Below are 8,165 nucleotides of genomic sequence, written 5' to 3'. Positions count from 1 at the left end.
TTGTCCTCTCTTCCCCCAGTCCTCATTTCAATGCAATCTTCAGCGAAGCCCTCGGGTGTGGCGAGGTGTGTGTTACCAGTACAATCCCGGGGGGAATTCTGCTGCGGTCACCGTCTCATCCGTTCAGCCATCTCGCCACTTCTGAAGAGACTGTTTGCTCCAGTGCTGAGTGTGGGTAGTTTATGGGGCTCCTCCGATTGATAGGAGAAATCCCTCTGAGACACGTCACGCAGACCTTGATGCTGTTAGGTGCTGCCGAGCAGGTGCTGACTCATAGAGCCCCTTTATGCATGGAATAAAACACCACCCGGTCCTGCGCCATCCTCAAAATGCTTCTTATCTTTGGGCCTATGGTTGCAGCCACTGTGCCCATCCATCTCATCCAGGGCCTTCTGTGTGTCCTTCCACTTGGCCAAGCACGATGTCTTCCTCCAGGAAATGGTATCTCCTGGCAATAGGTCCAAAGTATATAAGACAACGACTTCTCACCATCCTGCCTCTAAAGAGCACTCTGGCCATACTCCTAAGAAAGATTGTTTTCTCCTTTGAGCAGTGCATGGTACTGTCAATATTCTCCTCCAGCTCCGCAGTTCAAATGCCTCAATTCCTCTTCAGTCTTCCTTATTCAATGTTCAACTTTCACATGCATATAAGGCGATGGAGAATGCCATGGCTTGGGTCAGGCACACCTTAATCCTCAAAATAACATTCTTGCTCTTCAATACTCTTAAGAGGTCTTGTGCAGCAGAGTTACCTAATGCAGTATGTCTTTTGATCTCTTGGCTGCTGCTTCCATGAGCACTGGTGGTGGATCCAGGCAAGACAGAATCCTTGACGACTTCAACCTTTTCTCCATTTACCATGCTGTTACCTATGGGTCCACTTGTGAGGATTTTGGTCTTCCTCACATTGCGTTGTAATCCATACTGAAGGCTACAACCTTTGATCTTCATCAGCAAGTGCTTCACGTCCTCCTCACCTTCAGCAAGCAAGGTTGTGTCATATCACAGGTGGTCAAGCCTTCCTCCAGTCCTGATGTCACACGCTTCATCATAGAGTCCAGCTTCTCTCATGATTTGCTCAGCACGCAGATTCAACAAGTATGGTGAGAGGACACAATTTCTGACGTACATCTTCGCTGATTTTAAACCATGCAGTCTTTCCATGTTCTGCTCGTACAACTGACTCTTGATTGGCATTCCATAATACTTTCAATATTCTTCACCGAGAGCATAGTTCAACTGCATCAATGATCTGCAGTCTTTCTTACTCAATAGTCAACTTTCACGTGCTATGGTAGTTATATCATTGTCAATTTGAGGCTTGGGCGTGTAGGGGTGGAGTCTAGCCTGTCAAGGAGGTCATAGCCAATGAGGCTTCTGTGTGGGCGTAGCCTTCTCCTGAGGATTCTGGGAATTCCAATATTTCCTCCTTGGAGATGGGAGACTCTCTGCTCACCCCTGGGAGACATAGCAGCTGACAAGACACATGGAGCCACCCTGATGCAGAGATGTACCCCTGCCAGCACTGAGATGTTTCCAATGCCACTGGATCCAAGGACTTTCTCCCCACTGGCCTGTGATCTTCTACATTCAGTGTCATTGCATGTGTTTTGAGTCTGAAGAGGACTTTATAGATTGGTATCGGACATATGGGCTAATATCGGACTTATGGACTGAACTGGGCTGGGATGTTGCTCTTATATATAAATCTCTTTCTTATACACATATGTGTGTCCATGGATTTGGTTCTCTAGTCTACCCAGACTAACACACATGCTTATGAGATCATTGAAAATACCATGGTTTGTGTCACACCCACCATAGTCCTCAAAGTAACATCCTTGTTACTAAAGAGGTCTGGCGCAGCAGATTTACACAGTGAAATATGTCACTGGAACTCTTGGTGGTCACTTCCATGAGCACTGGTTGTGGATCCAGGCAAGACAAAATCCTTGACAACTTCAACTTTTTCTCCGTTGACCATGGTGTTCCCGATTGGTCCAGTTGTGAGGATGCTTTTTGGCTGTTGTTGGTTTTTGTGTACATTGAGCTGTAATCCACACTGAAGGCTGCACTCCTTGATCTTCACCAGCAAGTGCTTCAGGTCCTCCTCACTTTCAGCAAGCAAGGTCTGTCATCTGAATATTGTAGGTTGTTAACCACAATCTTCCTCTAATCCTGATGCCAGGCTCTTCCTCTTCATATAATCCAGTTTCTCTGATTACTTGCTTTGCGTCCAGATGGAATATGTATGGCGAGAGGTCACAACCCCGACAAAGAGCTTTCCTGCTTTGGAACCATCCAGTCCGCCCTTGTTCTGTTAGCACACCTGCCTCTTTCTTGGTCCATGTGCAGGTTCTGCACGAGTACAATGAAGGGTTCTGGAATTCTCATTTCTCTCAAGACTGCCCATAACTTGTTATGGTCCACAGAGTTGAATGTCTTTGTATAGTCAATAATACTCAAGTAAACACCTTTAAGGTATTCATTTCTTTCAGTCCGGATCCATCTGACATCAGCAATGATATCCATGTGTCATCTGAATCTGGCCTGAACCTCTGGCAGCTCCCTGTCAATGTACTGCTGCCGCTGTCATAGGACGATCTTCTGGCAAATTTTACTTGATTGTGGTATCAGTGATATTGTTCTATAATTCGAGCATTCTGTTGGGTCACCTTTCTTTGGAATGGTACAAATACCGATCTCTTGTCGTCAGTTGTCCAAGTAGCTCTATTCCAACTCCTAGTGACCCTAAGACTTAGGTAGTTCCTCTGAAATATTGTTTGGACAGGAGAGATCGGGTACATGACTCATTCTTTCATTTTATCCATTTTTGTCATCGTTTGTAGTGCCCTAATAATCTTTATTGTTGTTGTTGTTGTCAGTTGCCATCAAGTCAGCTCCAGCCGACAGGGACTGACTGGATGACAGAATGAAGCTTTGCCTGGCCCTGTGCCGTCTTAATGAGAGTTGCTATATTTAAGTCCATTCTTTCTGACACTGTGTGTCAGTGCATCTCCCTGATCAACCATGATATCCTTTTGTTGCGATTTGTCTTTCCTGATGACACACTCAGAGTAACTGCTAGAGATTTCTAATTATGCACACACAGAGATGTATCCCTTTATATAGGCATATTGCACACATATATCCATACCCACATATATCTACTTACATATGATAGATTGCACACTAATATATGTTATATATATAACTTTATGTATCCTTATGAATTTATGAATTTTTAAATAGCTGGAGTGTTTTAATCTATATCAGCAGTTACTCTCTGGAGGACAAAATTGCTCCTCTTTCCGTTACTTTTAGGAGCCCTGATGGCATAGTGGTTACGAATTAGGCTACTAATTGCAAGGTCAGCAGGTTGAAACCACCAGGTGCTCTGAGGGAGAAAGACAGGACTTTCTGCTCCCTTAACGAGCTCCAGCCTCAGACACACACAGGGCTAGTTGACCTTGTCCTACCGGATCACTATGGGTTCGCATCGACTCCATCGCGGTGAGTTTGGTTACTTTTGGCTTCCGGTTACCTTTAGAGGGAGTCCCTTCCAGTTGGCCCCTGTGTATTTTTGACCCAACCTTCGTAGTCTTTGGTAGCTTCTTTGCTTTGTGATTCAAGATGTCCCATTTTCATCTTGCTTAGTTCCTGTCTCCAGAAATAAAGATTCCTCCAAAGGATACCTGGCCCATTGAAGTGGAAAATAGTAGTTAGGGACCACAATTTGGAATCTTGAGGCACTTGGTGCTCATGGGTTGTCATTGCCTCCAGGCCCTTTTGCTGAAGAGGAGGTCCTAGGTATTAGGTTTTGATTAAGATGGCCTCTTGGAACCAGCAGCTTGGGAAGGGAAGTGACGCAGGGAAATATTAGACTCTGATGCTGTTTTGGTGGCTCCTCAGGCAGCAATACCAGTGGAATGGGCCTGGAGAGCACCCCGAGTTGGGGTGAGGCACAGCCCTATCCATTATTAGATGTGTCCTGTGCGGAGAAGGGGACATGACCTTGATCAAAGTAATTCTCTTCAACTGAGGCAATTCCCAAAGTAGGCTGGCCGATAAAACCTGTCTTCTAATAGAACCCTTAGAAATGGAGAGAATACATCCATCTTTCTTGAAGGGAGCTATGTATAGCATATTACAGGGTCCACTAGGTCCACTTTGGGCTCCACTAAAAATTCATGTCTTCATGTAACTTCTGCGAGCAGAGGCACCAAGAACCTAATGTCTTCTTTTTCCGGGGGGGAAACAAGGAAGGTTAGCTGGCATAACTCACAACCCCATGGCTGCAGCTGTCTCAGGGCCACAGCCAGAGCTTACTGTCTGCTTCCTCTTCTATCTGCTTCAGATCTCCTCACTCCAAAACCTCTGCTAGTATGGTGATGGGAAATTTGGCAATGGTGATAGGAGCACAATATAATTAATATGATTGAATCACTAAGTTATACAGGTGATCAAAGTTAAATTGGAAAATGTTAATAAATACATTTATATGCTGTTAATAATACATATCTATATAAACAAATGAAAAATTATATATAACTATAGATAGATAGATAGATAGATAGATAGATAGATAGATAGATAGATAGATAGAAAGATAACAAAAGAACCTCTTCTGGTCTCCATGTCTTACTTCGTGATGTGACCCAAAACTTTATCTTTCAGGTATGGCCCTCTGCAAAGTTCTATCCACTAAAATGAAATCCCTCTCCACCACCTTTCAAGATCAATATTATTCAAGCAGACCGGGCCGCCCACATACGAGATGTACCATGAACCAAACTTGGGCTTTTTCTTCCTCCATCAGCCTGTTGTAGGAGGTTCTCCAAAAAACCTTTAAGAAGCTGAGGGAAAGGTGCTGGAGCAACAGGAGTGGATGGCATCGTGTCTTAGCTACCTGTTTATGAAACTTGCTTGTTCCTGTTGGTGTTCAGTCTTGCAATGAATGGCTTGATGCTAACTCTGCCAGACTAGGATTTGGTGGATCTGATAAACCCCGGTCAGGCTGGCAGCACTGTCTGCAGGGGACTCGGCATCTGAGGTACATAGTCTTCATTTCTACCAGGGCCCATTAGCACAGCAGGAGTTGGTTTTTCAAAAGGTAGATGGTGTGACCTTGCTCCAGAATTTCAGAGTCTGTAGCAGTAATCTTTGCGCTGGACCCAGACAGAAACCCTATATGGCATCCTTTTCTGCCCATGCTGTTTCCAATACCATAGGCTCTGCTGGACTGTGAGGCTCAGGAAGGCTAACATGTGCTTTACAACGTCAGGCTTCGCTCAAAGCTGGCAAAATAGGTCAAAAGCAGATTCCCAAATGTGGACTGTGCTTTACCTTCGGAGATGAAAGTTTCTACTAGTGGTAATGTTTCATTCTTTATGAGGGAGATACAAGATGCAGTCATCTGTCCTTTCTTTGACTTTAGAGAGAACTTTAACACGCTGGAGAACACTGGACCCCTAACATTTTTTACTGTGGGGGCAGGCCTCTGACATTTTGGAGGGTTTATTTTCAATCCTCTTAAGGGTGTGTGTCTTATTGAGGCTCCTTGTGCTTGAATATAATGTCATTGATATGATGGGCCAGTGCGATGTCCTATAAGATGTCCCACTGGTCTAGATCTCTTCTGACTCTACTGTGTCCGAGGATGGGAGAAAACTTTAAATGTAGCCTGTGTTCACAGAGCGATTTAGAATCTCTTTCTATGATAGGGGTAGTGAACGGATGGCTGCAAAGCTGACTGAGCTCATCTGTACTAGCAAATAAACCAAATCTTCAATAGCAGCTCCAGTTGGCGCTACGACTTGGTTGAGTTTGCAATTGTTAACTGTCATTGTCCACCATCCAACATCTTTGCAGACACCAGATGGATGTACGAGTATTATATTGAGATAGAATGGGAACCTCTCCCTCCCCTGCCTCTTTCTCTCTTTAAGATGGCATGGTCCCCAAGTTTCGATACAGTTTTTGAATCACTACCTTAACTTACAGTGGGGTACATTTTAGAGGTTCTGTTTGATCTCCCTGACAATGATCACTCCTCTCCAAACCCTAAGTAATAAATGTGGTGATTGTATCAACTACTGAGATTGTTTATTCCAATTATGCACTTGGGGGTCATTGGAAACGACCACTGCGTGTGTCCATGGGACCAGGAGACTCACTCTGAGCAAGATATAGCCAAAATTCCACTTATGACCTGACGTTTCGATGTCCTTCTTTGACATAATGACTTTTCAAGACTTCAAATATCAATGTCAACTCACGCTCAAGCCACTCCTCTTTCCCTGGTGTATTGTTATATAAGTAAACCCTATAGACTTCTTTGGGGAAGGTTGTGGGATTAGTGACTGTGTACACTTGCCTATGTTGCACATACAGCAGTCCTTCTGGTATCTGACTTTCGTTCAGTCAATGTAGTGTCATCTAAAGACTGGCTTAGCTCCAGAAAATTGGTGAAGGATTGAATGACTTTTATTCGGGTCACTTCTTTCACCCTCCTGATCACCCAGGCTTGAGTTGCTTTTAGTGCACAGTTGAGCAGTATGCACATGTTGTACTCATAGGCCAGTTCTCCAAAACAAACCTGTGACTTGTAGTGTTGCCAATTTCCAGGATGTAAATACTCCCTTCATGGCTGATATCATGGTACCAACAAGCCAATGACCTCCTTGCAAATGTCCTGGATATTTATTAATAGCTCTTGCAAGATGCTAGTATAAGTCATCTACCTTTCCCCTAGGGATACTGTATTCTAAGAACCATCTTTGAGGACTTTCTGCAAGATGCATCTACAGAGGTCTGTCTTCCACCCGAGTCCCATCTACTTGTCTCTTCTCCTCCTATGGGTAGTAGCTTTATCCATCCTTCCATCTTTAAAAGTATAAGCAAACGTAATATATCATTTTATATTTTCCCCTTTCTTACATAAGAGGTAGCATGCTATATAGGCTACTTGACACCTTGCTCTTTTCACTTAACAATCTTATCTGACTGCCCTTGAATCAATTCCACCCTACAGGACAGTGTAGAAGAAGTACATCTGTGGGTTTCTGAGACAGTAATGCTTTATGGGAGTAGAAAGCCTCATCTTTATCCCATGGAGTAGCTGATGGTTTAGAACTGCTGACTTTGTGGTTAGCAGCCCAACGTGCAACCACTACACCAACAATGCATACTGGAAACGACTTCGTAGCTGTATGTCAAGAACTTCCTCATTCTTCTCTCTTTAAAAAAACATATTGTGTTTTCAGTAAAAGTTTACATAGGTCTCCATTCAACAAAGTTTACACAGAGTTTTCACTGGTATTGGTCACATGCTTTACAATGCTTCAGTTCTCTTTGTCTCATTTTCCATCATCTAAATCCCTTGCTCCCACACCTCCTCGTGCTTGTGGCTCTCTGTTGTTTTAAATAATACCGACCAGTTGTTCTCGTAGAGAGGGTCGTCTGAAAGGAGGGCAATCCTCCCCGGGGATACACTCTATTTTGTGAGACAATCTGTTATGTAGGTAAAGGGTGAGCTTAGGTGAGAATTTTGGTTCAGAGTTTCAGGAGTATCTCAAAGTCATGGTCGTAGGAGTCTTCTAGTCGCAATCTGTCCAGTAATCCGAGATATTTTTAAGAATTTGAAATCTTCTATAATGCAACTATGATCCTGATATTCGAACCAGACATGGACACTACAAAAAAAGAAAATAGTATATGATCATGTAGAATAATAAATGATGCAAAGTTATAAATGATAAATGCAAAAATTCTCAATAAAATAGAAATGAACCGATTCTAAGAGTGTATTAAAAGAGTCATCAATGAAGGCTCACCTTCCCAACACGATCCCTGAAGCAAAATTGGTGCAGAAGCAAAGGTGGTGAAGAAAGCTGATGGTGTCCAGCTATTACAAGATATTGTATCTGCAAGGGAACAACAAGTTATCCAAATTGGTGGTGAGGTGGGTATGGGAGGCCTGGTGGGACATGATCAAGGGCAATGTAACAAAGGAATTGCTGAAGCCCTGGTGGGGACTGAACATGATAGTGGGACAGGAGGAAGGTGGAGGGAAACAGAGGAAAGAGCTGGGAGGCAAAGGGCATTTATAGAGGTCTAGATAAAGACATGTACATATGAAAATATATTTATATATGAGGATGG

The sequence above is a fragment of the Echinops telfairi genome, unplaced genomic scaffold, assembly GCF_000313985.2.
Source record: "Echinops telfairi isolate 266 unplaced genomic scaffold, ASM31398v2 ScPeMD7_7469;HRSCAF=8507_0, whole genome shotgun sequence".
Taxonomy (NCBI): Eukaryota; Metazoa; Chordata; class Mammalia; order Afrosoricida; family Tenrecidae; genus Echinops; species Echinops telfairi.
This window is presented reverse-complemented; position numbering follows the sequence as displayed.